Raw genomic sequence first — 18,792 nt, forward strand, 5'->3', positions numbered from 1 at the left:
AATTAGTTAATTTCTTCTATATAGCATCTTAAATAAAACAAAAGATCATAAAAATAATAAGCTTACAAATATTTTTATGTATAAAGTTCAAAATTGTTTTTAGATAAATGAAGTAATTAGTATTAAACGCATCGTGATTGTATACTATATGTCGTGTTTGGATAAAGTGTTAGTGCGGCCAGATATGTGGAATTCTATAAAGCGATGACAACAGGGGTAATTTTTTTTTTAGTTTATTAGATAGTTTTCAAGTTCAGTAGATTCAAACTTATACTGTAGGTACTTTTTGGGAAAGTAGCCCTCAGTTTTGTTGTAAGTAGTTAATACCTTGATAAAATTAGTTACCAGTGATTTGTAGTATTTACATAATTCCATACGTACATTTTAGTAATATTTATATTGTAATAATATCGTTTATAATAATAGGTACAAAAAAAAACAATTTTAAAACTACCCGACAATTTAACATTTGCAGTGGCAATTTAGTAGTGTTTGTTTTATTTAGTTTAGTTTGGTATATTCTCCAAATGACAATCATTGATTATAATAATATTCATAGGTAAAAATTTAATCAAGAAGTCGTGAAAAATCACTTCATTTAAAACGTGTAATATAACAATACAAAAGCCACCGCTTCCCATTGTCCATTATGTACAAACCTAGGAGGAGGGTATGCACGTACAACCCCTCATAATGCACTTAGTACTCTCGATAACGCGGTACAGACCACTTAAAAGCTCTTCAATTTGCTTTCCCTCCTAATGAAATCTATAAGCACCATATAAATGTTATATTAAATAATGTCGGTTGGACTTCAAAATTCGCCTCTTGCTATCCCAGGCTCCATATTGTATTTTTAAAGGCCTTGGATAACATTCATTGCTTGGCTTTTGATGAGGGTGTTTTGATAACATAAATTAGACAATATTATCTTAAGTCATTATGTATAATTTTAATAAAACAAAAATTACTTATATGTTATTCTAAATGTAAATACTAAATAAAAAATGGAGTATTATAAATTTAACCTTTTTTTTAGCAAGTCAAGATTTACCTTATAAATAAATTAATGTGTTGACGTGGTTATTTTACGCTATCAAAAGGTGAACAAGCTTGTCTAAAATAGCATAAAGTAATCCAATTCGGTATATTTTTATGTATAGCTACCGTGGAAGTAAACAAGTGTCTATGGACTATGAGGTGGCACCGGAAGAGCGGTGCTTCCCGCTCGAGTTAAATATAGTATAATGGGGATGGTGTGGGGTGCTCGTGCGCAGGTCACTGATCCGTATAAGGATATCCGATGTTTTAGCACAAACAATTCCTTCTGAATATTATACAATATCTAATATATGATCCCGTCGATGATCGATCGGACTGGGTAAGCGAATTTTTTTCGTTCTATATTTTTTATTTGAAGATAAATATAATATACTTTTACAATTATCCGATATAGGTACAGAGTTGCAGTAGTTTTAAAATAAATAAAAAAAAACATAAATAAATTTTTTTCATAAGCAAACATAATATTATGTATTAAAGGTATATAAAAGAGCTTTCATTTACGCGTACCGTATATTATTTAGGTACCTATGTTAGTAAATGATTGTATGAAACTATTGAATACAACTTTATCAAAGTTGTACGATGTATTCATCGCAGAAGCCTGAAGCTGATTTTGTTTAAAACTCTCACTTTAGGTATATCAAAAGTTCTTGTATTTTGGAGAAATGAGCAAGCTAAATTGAATATTATGTATTATTTACGTGTGGGTAGATTCGAAGGCGGGAGGAGTGGTTCTTTATAGATCGAAAATATACAGCTACTTATTTTGTATTTTCAGCTTAATAAGGCCTTGCAACAGAAATAGATTGTCAAGGAGTTCTAATAAAATTAAAGCACTTCTATAAACTGCGATCTATAACTTTGGATAGTTCGAATTTTTATTGCTAAGTTTTATTACATTAGGTATATACCCAATGTAAAAAAAACTGTAATAATATCTAATATCTATTTCGACTTGTAGAGTATGTCGTAAATACCTACAATAATTCAGAATTTAATGTGAAAATGAGTTAGTTTTTAACTAGGTATAACTGATGAGATGATTATTATACGTAGTAACTATTTAGTTATTATAAGTAGTATAGTAGTTTAGTTATTTAGTATTCTTTTTCAGTGTTGTGTTAGGTAAAGACGCAATAAGTAGAGTGTACGAATTGTGGATTATACGCCAAATTATAATTCCGTTAACCCAACCTAGTTTTGGATCAAAGCGAATCCGTATAAAAATCAAATCCCTGCGAAGTCTTACAGGGAGCCACTTGACTCTACGATTAAAGTCAGGAAAATTATTATTATACATTTTTCATTAGGGTGTATAAAGAGAAGTTGTGGAACGGTATTTACATGTCCAGTTTGTATTATTTAAGAGTTATTAATCCAATGATGTATGTCGAATTAAATTATGTTACTTCAAATTAAGTATAGCATAAGAAGATAATAAAAAAGTATATAGGATAAATACTAGTTTCATTTAAACTTGAGTTAAAATATATACGTATGAACCAAGATATTTATTAAACAGACTGATAAAAAATCATAAAATTTTATAAACGTAAAGTAAACAAAACAAACCTTAAAATTTTAATAACGATTTAAATAAAAATAAACCATTCGAACTATTTTACACAAATCGAAAAACTTATGCCAGGTAAATCACACAGTAGTCAATTGTCATCAAAGGAGCAGGAAAGTTTAAAACTTTCAGGCGTTTTCCGCCCATGGGAGCAATGTCAAGTCGTGACTCATATATTTGTTCAAGGCAGGGGCCTACAGAGTTTGCAAAGTAACATTTCAGTAACAACTCTGAGGTTACCATGGCGACGGCGCAGTAGGCTTGCATGGTCCGTGACGAGCATCATAAGCCTCCGGATCGATTTCGGCTTTCCACTTTTTGGCTTATCTAAAAGGCTTTGAAGTTTAACGGATATTTGAATCAAATTTTGATGAGAGTTTCTATCTAAATCTAAATAGAGAATAATATTGTTCGTTTTAGATTGTTATTTAATGAACTGAAGAATGTACTGAATCTAAAGTCTACACAATAAAATATTTATCTAACTAATATGTAGGCATCATTAGGCAGTATAATATACAAGTTTATCTTCCTATAAAAATTAGCACATATCGCCGTCCCCGGAGAATAAAATGATAATCGCCATTATCATAGTTTTATTGTTATGCGATATTTGAAGCCTACGTAGCCTAATACATCTTAGTCCATTGAATAAAAAGTTCTAGAGTGCGTGAGTTAGTAACGTAACATGTTTCTTCGGAAAAATGTCAAGAGTCCCTAGGTAATAAACATACTAAAACCCCGGGACACTAGGAGGAGCCCTGGAGTGGGAGGAGGGGGGAAAAGGTCCATTTTTTTCATTTTTCGCTTAAATCTCAAAACGGTACATGTTAGAGAAAAACTTTCAAGGAAAAGTTGAAAGGCCATAAAATTAAATACAAGTTGTACCTAGATCATTTTTTCCTATATCCTACCGTTTCTGAGTTACACGCAGTAAAACATAATTTTGGCTCAAACAATTTCCCCATACGATCAAAAAAATATTTCTTTCTTCCAAAAAAACTCAAATGTGCAACTTGTGACCGGTACTGATAGATTGCTCTTAATTAGGTCTATATTTGGTAAAATAAACACATTCCTCCATGGAAGCCTTTAGGAGGAATCGATTGTCAAAATATTATATTAGGGTAGTTTGAGTTACTGAACTTGATCTTTTTATTTTTTTCTTCCACAAAACTCAAAAGTGCAACTTGTGACCGGTACAGATAGATTGCTCATAATTAGGTCTATCATTGATAAAAATACCAGATTCCACCACGGAGGCCTTTACGGGGAATTGAATTTTATTAGGGTAGTTACGATACTTGAACTTTTTATTTTTTTTCTTCCAAAAAACTCAAATGTGCAACTTGTGACCGGTACTGATAGATTGCTCTTAATTAGGTCTATAATTGGTAAAATAAACACATTCCTCCATAGAAGCTTTTAGGAGGAATCGATTGTCAAAATATTATATTAGGGTAGTTTGAGTTACTGAACTTGATCTTTTTTTTTTCTTCCAAAAAACTCAAATGTGCAACTTGTGACCGGTTCAGATAGATTGCTCATAATTAGGTCTATCATTGATAAAAAAAACAGATTCCACCATGGAGGCGTTTAGGAGGTATTGAATTTATTAGAGTAATTTTTTAGGTAAAATAAAAAGCTTTCGAATTTTTCACATTTCATGGGATGTAGCTCGAAAACGGCTGCGAATAGAAAAAAATGATTTAGGTACAAATTGTAGATAATTTTATGGCCTTTCAACTTTTCCTTGAAAGTTTTTCTCTAACATGTACCGCTTTTGAGATTTAAGCGAAAAATGAAAAAAATGGACCTTTTCCCCCCTCCCCCCACTCCGGGGCTCCTCCTAGTGTCCCGGGGTTTTAGTATGTTTATTACCTAGGGACTCTTGACATGTTTCCGAAGAAACATCTTACGTTACTAACTCACGCACTCTAGACCCCCTTGGAGGGACTCATTCAATGGACTAATCTATACAATTTTTTTTGTAATTTTTCTCCTGTAATCCACAAAGTTATAAGATATTACAATAATATTCACTGCTTTTTCCCAGAACATATTCGTACTAGAAAATAAAGATAATATTATGATAGTGAAAAACTTTCTTTACTCATAATGTGATAATAGTTATTCATTAATATTCTCGGAAAAACGAATCGGCGAAATAATGACGAACGCCTATTATCATTTTATTCTCGTAAAAATATGTTTTGGCGCCATTCGTATGACCATGTACATTATGATCACGATGATGGATCAGGAAGACTGATTTATATTACTTTTTATTGTATTCATTTTTTAATGTAATGATAGTTGATTACTCTAAAATTGTCTTATTAAAAACCCCCAGAATAAAAGTTCATTGGATATTATCTATTAATGCATATCTTCTATATATATAAAACTCAAAGGTGACTGATATAGTGATCTATCAACGCACAGCCCAAACCACTGGACGTATCGGGCTGAAATTTGGCATGCAGGTAGATGTCATAACGTAGGCGTCCCCTAAGAAAGGATTTTAGAAAATTCATCCCCTAAAGGGGCAAAATAGGGGATGAAAACTTATACCATGAAAATTTATCTTTTCCATGCAAGCGAAGCTGCGGGCAACAGCTAGTGTCCAATATGAACGAGAATAAAATGATAAGTGTGTATTAGTAAATTTACAATATGTCATTCAAATGCTACTAACTTTTTAAATTTTAATTATCTTCAGTTCTCTTAAAGTTATTTAATATATTTTGTTTTGATACATAATAAAAGGTTAAAAAATTAGCTACCATTCCTATTCATTATTAGCGTAAAATAAAATGTCCATCCTACATTCCCTATAAGACAAAATAAGATGAAAAATAAATTACGGTTGGTCTGAGGTTTATTATCATCCCATTCCTCGCTACAAATCCTCGCACATTATTGATGGTAATTGGTAAAGCACCCTAACGACACCCTAAGGACACGAACACGAACACGAACACGAACATCAAACACGGACATCAAATACGAACATCAAACACGAACACGAACACGAACACGAACACGAACACGAACACGAACACGAACACGAACACGAACACGAACACGAACACGAACACGAACACGAACACGAACACGAACACGAACACGAACACGAACACGAACACGAACACGAACACGAACACGAACACGAACACGAACACGAACACGAACACGAACACGAACACGAACACGAACACGAACACGAACACGAACATCAAACACGAACATCAAACACGAACATCAAACACGAACACGAACACGAACACGAACACGTACACGAACACGAACACGAACACGAACACGAACACGAACACGAACACGAACACGAACACGAACATCAAACACGAACATCAAACACGAACATCAAACACGAACATCAAACATCAAACACGAACACGAACACGAACACGAACACGAACACGAACACGAACATCAAACACGAACATCAAACACGAACATCAAACACGAACATCAAACATCAAACACGAACACGAACACGAACACGAACACGAACACGAACACGAACACGAACACGAACACGAACACGAACACGAACACGAACACGAACACGAACACGAACACGAACACGAACACGAACACGAACACGAACACGAACACGAACACGAACACGAACACGAACACGAACACGAACACGAACACGAACACGAACACGAACACGAACACGAACACGAACACGAACACGAACACGAACACGAACACGAACACGAACACGAACACGAACACGAACACGAACACGAACACGAACACGAACACGAACACGAACACGAACATCAAACACGAACATCAAACACGAACATCAAACACGAACATCAAACACGAACATCAAACACGGACATCAAACACGGACATCAAACACGGACATCAAACACGAACATCAAACTCAAACTCAAACTCAAAAACAAACTCAAAAACAAATTCAAAAACGAACACGAACACGAACAATTACTCTAATATTGTCTTATTAAAAACCCCCAGAATAAAAGTTCATTGGATATAGAAATTAAAGACTTTTTAACGGATTTTAAACGCGATTTAATCATTATATTATTTTCCCGACGTTTCGAACACTTTACAGCGAGCGTGGTCACGGGGAGACTGAGATGTTGTACGTCTTGACGGTCATTCAAAAATTGTTATTTGTAAACTACCTCCACCTATTCCTCCGTAGTTGGTATGTGGAGTATTTTTCCGGATGTTGGCAGTATTGGCTGATCGTGTCTTCTAGTCTTTTGGTACGTTTGACATGGGATTTTAAATTCTTAATAACAGGATCCCAGGTGTTAGAGAGTTTCAAACCATCTTCTCTATTGAAATTTGGATGTTTTTTAATTTCAATAGCCTCGCGCACAAGTCTTGGAAAAAATTTATCTTCTCTGGCAAGGATTTGTGGTTGGTCAAATCTTATGAAGTGGTTGTTGTCCAGTGTGTGTTCACATACCGCAGACTTTTTGTGACGCCGATGCTTGATATCCGCAATGTGCTCCTTCAGTCGGTTAGCAATGCTTCTTTTTGTTTGGCCGATGTATGAGAGACCACAATCACAGTCTAACTTGTACACGCCTGCTTCTTGTAGAGGAATATTACTTTTAATTGGTCTCAAGAATTGGTTTATCTTCTTGTGCGGCTTATATATAGTTTAAATTGAAGCTCGTCTTAGGATTCTTCCAATTCTGTCAGTAACTCCCTTCACATATGGTAGGTAGGCCGGTTGTCTTTCAACTGTGTGTGGCTTCGTTCGACTCCTGTGATGCTGTGGAGGCGCCTGCAGCTTGTTGTTACGTAGTACCCGCTTGACATGCTGCAGTTCCCCGCTGAGGTGGGCAGCATCACAGAGGTGGCGGGCTCTCTGAAACAAAGATTTACCGACAGAAGCTAGTTGGCAAGGGTGGTGGTGAGATTCACCATTGAGGTACCTATCAGTATGAGTGGCTTTCCTATACACTGTATGGTTGAGCATGCCATCCATCCATCCATCGTTAAAAAGTCTTTAATTTCTAAATGTATAATACTCGCGTAAAATCAAACCCTAGAAAATACTTCATTGGATATTATCCATTAATGCATATCCCACATGTCCAATATGAACGAGAATAAAATGATATGTGTGTATTAGTAAATTTACATGTCATTCAAATGCTACTAACTTTTTAAATTTTAATTATCTTCAGTTCTCTTAAAGTTATTTAATATATTTTGATACAAAATAAAAGGTTAAAAAATTAGCTACCACTGAGCCTTTTTTTATCTCTCTACGTCTATAGCTTGGCAAGTTATAGTCAATTATCGGTTTTTTATTTCTCCTGAACAGTTGTGTTTTTGCAGTTATAATTTTATTCTCCGGGGACGGCGATATGAGTATTTTCCGAATTATCACTTATTGCTCTAAATTTGTTTACTTGTAAGTTATAACCAAATTTTAACACTCCAGTTTCATCAGTAATAACATATAATCACTAAATACAACAAACTTCAGATTTTCCTTTTCAATTAAAGAAGATTTTCCTTTCTAACCTAAGTAAAAATTTAATTAAAATGCCGACCTCTCGAGTTCCGTTTCTCGTTCAATTTACTAAACTACTTTTCCTACTTAATTAGGTGTATTCTTTATATAGCTACAAAGTCTGAACCTTTTTAACGAGTATTCTTGTTCACATAATCATGTTAACAGTAGTCGTAAACTGAATTTCTGCATACTGCTTTTTGGGTGTCACTAGAATAGCAATACGTTAAGACTAAGTAGGACATTTGAATTTTTGTTGTAGGTAATTTATAATAGATTTTGGTAATAGTTTTCCTCAAAAGATTTTTTAAACTCGAAAGAGTCGAAATTCTTGTTGGGATTTAGTCTTTCGCTTTATCAAATGGATGAGTCACAATATTATCTGTCTCGGGGAGAAGTAAAATTGGCAACATACGATTGGCAACATTTTACTTTCCTTTTCAATTGCAATATCGAATTATGTTTATTAAAATAGTATACCTACACGAAATTTCCACGTACATCTGTTGTAAACGTAGAGATTACTCTAAATGTGACTGCCAAACAATCAGCGTAATTTACGACGTAAAAATTATTAATAATTAATTTACAACGTTTTATTCGTTAGGAAAAAATTGTGGTGACACTAGTTTCAGCACGGAGATGTAACTAATTAAGTAATAAAAACGGCGTTTCCTCAGAAGTGTTATTTTGTGGCTGCGGACCGCAGCGGGTTCGAGAGTTATTGCCATTCCAGCTTTTAATTATTCAAGACTTCCAGACTTTTCCAACTTTAGTTAAACATCTGGTGCCATTTAACTAAGTTACATGAGACACCTTTCCTCCAACAAAATTATAGAGCGCAATCGTAATTTGTATAAATTTACAGCTCATTCGATTTAGGCTTAATTTCGTAATGTGGTTTTATTGTACTTTACATTATTTTTGTTTATTTCAAATAACCATTGCTAAAAATGTGTTTTAATATTTTTAGATTGTGAAACAACCTACATTTTATTAAACAGACAATATTTCTATCTGGTTGTACCATTTCAAGGAATCAGTAGGTAACAAATAAATAAATACTTAATTGAAAATTCCTTCAATTTATTCCCCAAAATGATGGCGTTGTAAAATTTGTAGCGTAAATACTATCATCTTTAGCGCCTTAAATTAAACAGTAGTTAACTAAACATGCAGTCGTACTTAAAGCTAGCTATACAATATATTTAACCTCAGAAACTTGAACCGGAAACCTCTACAAATCGAAGTTACACTGTTACAGGTTGGCTGACGGTAAAAGTTTCAACTTTCGTTAGTAATCCCATACCAGACGAGACTGTTAAAATTATATAATAGGATTAGTAAGTACATTTTGATGGGTTAGATGCGTTATTATTTTAGTCAGCAGTAACATACTTATAGACCATGAATTATATTTGTTGGTTTACAAAGTAATATGGTAGAGACTTTGTGTAGAGAATTGGTACTCATGCAATGTGTCGATTGACTTTATTCAATCTTATTAATTAAAGATTGGCATTATTGTTTTGTATTAAAAATCCATTTTTTTATTATTTTTAGGTGTGGTCGGCGTAAAGCGCGGGCCAGTGAAATGAGTACTGTGGGAGGACGCAGTTACTCTTTCGATGAAACTATACAAGTAAGTTAAAATGATTATTTTTTAAATAGTTCAGAATATAATAATACATGTAACATGTATGTGATATAGTCTATAACCAACAACATTAACTGCACAGCAAACAATATTAAAATTAGAGACACAACATTAGAGTTCAAAATACTATAAGAACAACTAAACTCGAAGGCTCTCTAGGATCGTTAAAATACACAGACTCAATATTTTCCTTGTTGCAAATGTATATCTTATTATTAAGCGTAAACGGGTTATATTTGTAAAGCGATATAGTAATTCAGGATTTCAAAATGATTTTCCCGGGATGGTTCATAACGACACATTAGCCGACAGGCGGCGACACGGCCACATTCACCTTTATTAATGTGTTACAGGGTTTCGCGCTTACGAATTTTCTCTCGAATACTTTGGACAAGCCGTTAATTTCATACGGTCAGTATGAAATAAATACGTTCTCTAAAATAACTAATGTTCTTATCGTCTCTTACATTTTGATACAATTTTTAGTTATGGTAGAGCTGGCAGCTGCAGAGCTTGTGGTTCGCTTTATGTGAAGTGCTTCTGAAAGTGTTCATGAACATTTTCAGAAGCACCTCTGCAATAATCTGCATTAATAGATACTTGAAACTTTTAATAATTTTTCTCATTAAGTATAGTCATTGAAATATTTTGTTAAAACTAACGAACTGTAAACAAACAAATTAAGCTATTAAACGCTTCCACTTACAGCCTTAATTTGCAATAGAGCGTCTTATCTTCTCGGCAGCGGAGGCTTTATTTCCAAGATACGATATTCCCCCGGGTTCGCGACCATTTATCAGCCACGACCCACATTGGCTCGACATCTGGCAAACGCCACCCCTGCGTTATTGGTGTGATTACTGGGAGATATTATTGTGAAATACTTCCGCAGATATCGTCTTCACTTTTATGTGAAATTTATGAAACTATCCTACATATAACACGTGAATAACTTTAACTTTGATTTCGATTGCCTATAATTGATTTATGTTTTATCTGGTATTTAGAAATTTAAGACTTGTTTTTTGAAATTTTGGAAATTACATGATATGATCTATTTATTCACGTTATCTTTATTATACCTAAACTCAAATAAACAAATCAAAGTGCCTTACAATTTTTAATTGTTTGTCACTTTTCACAGGTAAATATAGCACTAAAACTACGAAGACAAACGTTTACTTTCACGATAGGTAAATATTTTTATCTGCATGCTTGGAACATAAATTTTGCAAGAAGGGATTGGAAGTACCATTCGCGCTTCCAAGATTAGCTCTGTTATTTATTTCTCGTTGTTTTTTTATCGTTGGCTAAGACAATATATTGCTATTTTGTTATCAGCTTGACCGGAGATTGGCTTGGCGAATTTGATTAACGAAGTGTTCCTGCGGCAAGGGTTGGGTCTAATGTGGTCGTGACGCATTAGGAGGCGAGGGCCTGAAAATCGAATTTTCCGCTACATGCTTCCGCATTCCGGTACCTTTGTGCCTTTGTTGGGCCTTTCAGAGCGTGTCATAAACACAAACATTATGATGTCCTTACAACATAAAAGTAGGTATCCTTTGTAGACTGCGTAGCCGTGCTTTATAGAATTAATCCCAAATTGTGGACGCTGCAAAAATATACGTTCATAAAGTAGCCTACTTGACATCCACAACGTCGTAGGTACATAATATGTTATATAACTTGTGAATTAGTAAGTGATATTTTGTTCAAATAACTATCGTATGATAATGGTTTCAAACTAAACATAGTTATGGATAAATTTAAAATTTATATATATAAAACTCAAAGGTGACTGATATAGTGATTTATAACGCACAGCCCAAACCACTAGACGTATCGGGCTCAAATTTGGCATGCAGGTAGATGTCATAACGTAGGCGTCCCCTAAGAAAGGATTTCCCGAAATTCTTGCGGGAACGGGGAAAAACGGGGATGCACGTACAAAGTCGTGGGCGGAAGCTAGTTATGAATAAAAGTAAGTATTTTATAAGTAATGGTTTGTGAATAAAATTTGAAGAACCTATTAGTATTTTTAATAATAAAAAACAAAAAGAGCAATACACTACACATTCTTTTGTAATAATAGTCATCCACAGGTAATTCGGTTCGGTTTCAATTTTGTCATGGCAGTTAGAGGCCATTTACATATGCGCCAGCTTTGCGCCAGTTGTTTCATTTCGGAATATTACTTGGCTAATCGTTGAATCTCTACAGAACTGCAAATGTTTGGAAAGTTTTTAACGCTCTATAATAATATGAAAACTGTTTTGTTTTAATATAAAATAAAATAAATAAATAAAATGGTCTTTATTTGGTCTAAATAAATAAAATGGTCTTTATTATATAAAACCTGAAACTATTTCGATTATTAATAAATTGTGAGGTCAATCATTTTTATTTTTATTATATTCATGGCTGATTAGAATGCCATCTAGTATCGAGTAGCGATAAATGCAATGCTAGTTCACAATTCACGCGACACCTCGAGACAGTTAATTTTCTATTTATAGTCAATAGATGGCATAATTTCTTTTTTAATATTATTAGAGGAGAACAATTATAGCGTAAATAAATAAAACACTTTTATAAGAATATCTATTGTTAATTATACGTCATGATTAAAAATAATCATACTTGTTTATTTAATATTTATATACAATTTCAAAAATAATACCGAGGTAAGTTTATTACGTTTTGAAAATTATCAGTCATAATTTTATATTTAGTTATAACAAGCAATTTACTCATAGGAATTGTAGACATGCATACAAAAATGTTGTTAAGTGAATCAATAACCAGTGAAAAGATTAATGAATTAAAAATAGCATCATAATATTATGACGATTTAGAGGCGATTCTGAAAAAGTAATACTTTTAATTACACTACCTATAAACAATACCAATAACAACGTTAAACAACATCATATAATTAATCTGATTACCACATATCAATCGGCGATAAGTGCAGCGATATCCGTGTATTGTCCATTTGTCGTAATTAACAACTGAAAGTTAATCTAGCGTCCCCCGCGTGGCGTCGCGCCGTCCTAAATCACCGGCAAGCTGCTCTGTGACAGCTCTCGGCCTTTGCTGCAGTGTTTACCGAGCATTGCATGTAAACATTTTATCGATACTGCAATAATCGCTACGAGTGTGTGCCATTCTGGACGTTACAGATTGTTCCCCGTTGTGCATGGGACGCTGTGAGCTGTGTGCAGTGCTTTACAATTGAATCTTTTTACTAGGTGATGATGGTTCTGTGTCTAAAATAAATATTTAACTTTCGTTTTGGGGTACTTATTACTTAAAATCATTGGAGATAAACAAATTAAAAATTCAATAATCTCTACACGGTAGGAATTTGAAAATATATACAGAGTTGGATATTTATTTTTCATTTACATTCACAAATTTAATGATACGATAACGTTATAATCAATATCGTGGTGAGACAAACATAATAAATATTGATGAAAAACAAGGCCTAATTCAGCGAAGAGCATTCAAATATACAGAATTGCCAGTTAAATTTTCCGAACTGATATTACATTAAACGTCGAGTTTTCCCAAACCGTGGGTGTGTATGACGTCACCACGCCCTCTCCTGTTTTCCGAAGCTTTCATCGAACCCCGAATTGTCCCTTACGATTATTCACACGATGAGATCATAGTTCTCAAAATTATATTTTGAGCTTCAATATAGCCACAAGGTATTTTTTTCAAAGTATTGATAAGTTTACTTAGGAGGCATATAGCATATTCCATCGATTAATATTTTTTTAATTAGCTCAACTAAACGATTTCTTGTTATTTATTTTTATTTTATTGCAAAAGCCGACAGCGTAAGTATGTATTAAATCTTCTGCTTTTATGTATTTATTTATTTATTTTACACTTACCTAATTAATTGTACAAATAGGAAACCTTAGAATTAATTACATCTAAAAACAGAGTACAATTAACTTGGCGGCCTTATCACTAAGTAGTGATCTCTACCAGGCAACCACGGTAAAAGGTAACAAGCATAGAGGTCACTAAAAGTTACATACATCTTTTTCCATAAAAAAAAATAAATTTTTATAACTGTAGATTTAAAATAATCAGAATCAACAAAAGTAAACTAAATTCCTTCTAAATTCATCCAAAAGTTTGACAATCTCATCGGATTTCAAGAAATAAACGATCCCCTTCTTACAATAGTAATCCCTAAAGTAGTGGTCGATGTGTTCACAGGCTGCTCTACAAGATATTGCTTTTATATTTATTGTATTTCCTTTTAAGAATAATTATTATATATAAACAGCTATAACAATGTTATTTGCAATATTTTGGATATTTTCAATGGTATAAAAAAGTGTTCCATTTCTCAAATAGACTCTACGAAATTTTCACATAATATCATGTAGTTGATTTAATTTTCAGGCATTATAAAAGATGAAAGTACATACATTTCGTATTTATTTTCTTTACTGCATCGGTGATATTTTTAAGAAAAAAAATTCAAGTAAGTTGAAAAGTGTTCACAAGACCTTTAAAGTGATATAAAATTTCAAGCACCCTGTTTACGATGCACCGCTGCACCGGGGTGCCACCGACTGCAGCGCCTTAATCAAGCCCAAGCAATTTATGACTGCCACACTACGTTTATTGGGTTATTTTATACCGAAGAAAGCAATAAAATATGTTATGTCACGTGCGGAAAATATTTAATATCAAAATTACACCTAAAAGGAATGGTATGCGATAATTTTCAAATACAATATTATATCGGTTTTAAATTTTTGTATTTCTTTTTTTCGTACATATGTTCGATTTACTAAGTATATTTTTTCTAATCAATAGATAGATACTAACTTTTTATTAATTATAATTTTAATTTACCTATTTCAATACATTACAACTTTTAATTAATAAAAATATTGTAATAACTTGAAACTTTTCTGTTTTTATTTCATTAATAAACGAACATCTTTTTTCTTGAAAATAATATTGTTGACGAGAAGTTGGGAATAGCCCAAACGAATTTTGTCTTAACTTGAAGGGCGGCGCGCCCTCGTCGTAAGTGCCAACATTACAACTTTTTTCGATACGTGAGTCGTGAGGTCGACAACACTGTGTTTTTATTTGCCAATTCTATATTTTTATTACAATCAATACTTATTCAGAGGTGATCATGGATCTGAGTAGATTCCATTTAAAAAATAAGATGTTATCGTATTTAAATTTGTGGTTAAAAAACAACTATTGAGTTGTCGCTGCTTTAAAATGGACTGATGTATATAAATAAACAAATACATATAAATATCATACGAATAGAGAATAGGAATGTATTAAATTATAATTGAGTTCCTTATGTATATTAGAAGTTAAGTTAATCCAAGACTTATTTTAAGTATTTATAATTTATTATATAAAATTGAAACAATTGCGAATTAAACATCAGAGTCAGTATTGTCTGCTTAATTATAGACATACATGTAGTCTAGACTCGGTTCAACCTAATCCAAATTGACGACAGGAGTTTACGTGTCGTGCATTATCTGGCGTTAATTCCTGTTAAGATTTAATAGTGACGTCATACTACGTTGAACTAGCCTAGTATGAACTTAAACATTAATTTTCACCATTACATAAATAGCGAAAATATCTGCATAATATAATATCTTCATAAGTAAATTGCAGTAAATGAAGTAAAATAAATAAAATCGCTTGATATAAAATAAATCAATAAAAAAATTTCTCTTTTATAACTAACAAGTCGTATGATTTCAAATCTGTTTTCTCTACAAAAAAAAAATTGTTGTCGAAGATCTCGTGACATAAAAGTACGAACGACGACACAAGATCGACTAAGTACGAATCCATTAAAATGTGCATACAAAGTGCAAGTCACCTAGGGTGTGTGAGGGCCATAAGCTTGTTGTAATTTATAAGAGCACCGATGCGTAAAATGAATGAAAGTTGTGGTAAATCCATATTTAAATTTATTCATGCACCGTGAAGGATTTAAAATCTGTGTCCATATCCTAATTATTACCATAATGTTTTTTATTCATATTTTTTTACATTTGTTCAAAGAAAAACATAAATTAAATGAAGGTTGTTCAGGTGTCTGAACAAAAAAAGCCTAATAAAGAAACAGTCGAATAGATACAGTAATATTACACCTATGCTATTCAATGCTCGAAAGCAATTTGTTCTATATTCACGCAAAACTATTTTCTTTCACAGTTTTGCTTGAAATGTCGTTGAGCACAAGCAATTTTGTCGTAGCTGCGTACAAACACACATGGGACATAATGGCAGAATGCGGTAATGCTCATCCTTTATTCTACGAGCACGCACTTCAAGGCTGTCTCATGGGTTTTGTGTTATGGGACAAACTTTTGTATATTTTCTTACATGCGCCTTTGTATCTTATTTGTAAACAAGGCTTTGATAGTAAACATTTCTAGATTTTAAACGTAAACGCAATTCATTATTTCAGGAAAAAAATTTAACTTTTTTAGAAATACTTAAGTAACATACTCTCTACATATCAAAGTGAATAAAATGCGCTAAATCGTAGACTGAACGGAAACAGGACTCCGCATAGACGTTAAACACCGCAATCTTGTCGTATAAACGGCACTAAATAGGTTAGTAGATAATATAGTGTACAGACGTTCCAAGACATAAGGAAAAGAACTGCAAATGCGCATCCGGGCGGGAGGGGTGGAGGCTGTATGTTTTTCCGAAGGGCGCTGGGCGGCAGTGCGCCGCGCGCGCCCGCGACAACTACGCGACTACACTCGCTTTCACATTGTTTACGTAGTGTACACGCGGCTCAATTGACGTTTGTGATAACTTGCTCAATTAATGTGTTTGTGTGTGAAAACTCGATAGGTTGTGAGTGTGTGTGTAGTTTGGAGATTTTAAACATATCGAAATTAATATCAGTCGTATTTGCGCAATTTTATCGCGTTTGTCATGTTGGAACAGCGTTCGATCTATTGATTATAAGGTATAATGTGCATTATAATAAGTTAACAATTAAATCTTTATGAAGAAAAGTTAGCATGCATGTTGTTATGTTAATTAAGGAAGTATGATAATTTTCCGCTAAGTGGGGTTATTGTTCAAAATTTGTGAAGAACACTTCATATTAGCACACTTTAAAATACTTTGACTTGTTATATTGTTTAAATTTACCTTTTAAAATACAAATAATTTGCATAGTATGAGCTAAAAATCTAAGCAAGACGCTATGCTAATGTCGCATTATTCCAGGCCTCGTGCGCCTCTAGATAAAAGCATAAGAATTAAGGTGTAGGCATGATGTTATTAAGAGTCACCGTTCCCTAAGAAGATTGCAGTAAATTGAAACACACTTAAAGATATTATTTTCAACATTTAAAAAATACTTTAGACAATTGTAACTATTTAAAATTGTACATTTATATTTGTAGCATAATATCCTTCTTATCTATTAGTAAGAGTACAGGGTTTTTAATCTCCAGTATTAAGTAAAAACCTGTCCAGTATGAATTTTTGTTTTTTAGCGCTACAAAAATTGAAATGTGTCAAGATATTATATTATAATCATTTTACAATCCATTATTATATGACACCACTTTAATATGCCCGCTAATAAATGAAAAATTGGTATAATAGGCAAAAAGCTTCATAGAAAATGACGGATAAGCCGCCTGAATAGTGACTCATTGCTAGTAATTCACGCTATTCATGTTTGCTCTAGTTGTCATTAAACAGCCCTAAATTAAAATTTGTTTCACAATTTGTAAAACTTTTTATTCGCGTGTAAGCAACTCTTTATCATTGTATATCTATTCAGAATGGACAGCTTTAATACTTGAAAATATGACTGTTTGAATAATACTTCCACGTTTTATTTATTTTAAGTGTTCAGGATAAATATTTCGGAAATACATTCAGGGAAATTAATTCTGGAAATTAAAATTGCTTTGCAGTTAGTAATTTACAATGTCATTCAGAAACACTATCTACAAAGTTTTATTGTTCAGGATTTAGAATCCGGATATAGATTAGAAATAGTAAGGATATTATGGTAAACAATTATACGATATTCCCTAAAGCCATGGGTTGGCGCTATAATAATATTAGAACTATGGCGTCTATCCTTTGTAATATTGTTGCAACAACATGCGGTGTGAGCGTGACCATTTATGCTGGGAAACAAATATAAATAATAATATTATATAATTAAGTTATATAAACCAATTTCATGGGAAAGATTTTAATTTATTACGTATTTACAAATAACTGTTTTGAATCTATTAATTTTCCGTTCAAAAAACAAGTATTTTTCAGTTTGATGAGGAGACATGAAAGCTGTCTAAAAGTTTTTTTTAAATAAAAGAAAGGAAATTGCATTTTCACAAATCACATTTTCAATAGCTTTGTTTTAGATATTTTTTTGTTATACCTAAGAGCCAATAGGCATGGCGTAATTGGGATAATTTTATTCGTTAACAAAGTTCAAAGTGAAAATCAGTTAATTACTACACCGAGGTGCAAAATATGAATAATGTATTGCGGTTTATTTGATATTCTCAAGCAAATTTAGTCGGGATGAGGCTGTGGAATTATTGGATGTAGACGTGACCGAGCTGCCGTGTGCCGAATAACAATACGCTGGGATATTTGGATATTTTTTACAATATCCCCTTATATGTTGGGTCATATAGACTTTTTTATGATTAAAGTAGGACACGTGTTGTACAATTTAATTATTGTAAATGTATTACAAACGGGATGAAAGTTTTGTTCATGCGTTTTCATATGATAGTTGATTATAAACTAGAGATAAATTATTTTAGAAAGTACAAACTTGTATGATGCCATTTTAAAATTCTGGAAATAACAATTAGGTGTTTTGGTGAAGTGCAGTTTCCATAGAAAATTACAATTTATCTTCAGCGATTT

At 32.9% G+C, this 18,792-nt stretch overlaps 1 long non-coding RNA gene across 1 annotated transcript; it reads left to right on the forward strand.

The window, feature by feature from the left end:
• The first annotated feature begins 169 nt into the window (after positions 1-169).
• On the forward strand, positions 170-11,271 carry LOC123705640. Its single transcript, XR_006753324.1, has 3 exons — positions 170-216; positions 9,747-9,825; positions 11,182-11,271. It is a non-coding gene; the product is annotated as an uncharacterized LOC123705640 (long non-coding RNA).
• The last annotated feature ends 7,521 nt before the right edge of the window (positions 11,272-18,792 follow it).

Source organism: Colias croceus, chromosome 2 (assembly GCF_905220415.1).
Source record: "Colias croceus chromosome 2, ilColCroc2.1".
Lineage (NCBI taxonomy): Eukaryota > Metazoa > Arthropoda > Insecta > Lepidoptera > Pieridae > Colias > Colias croceus.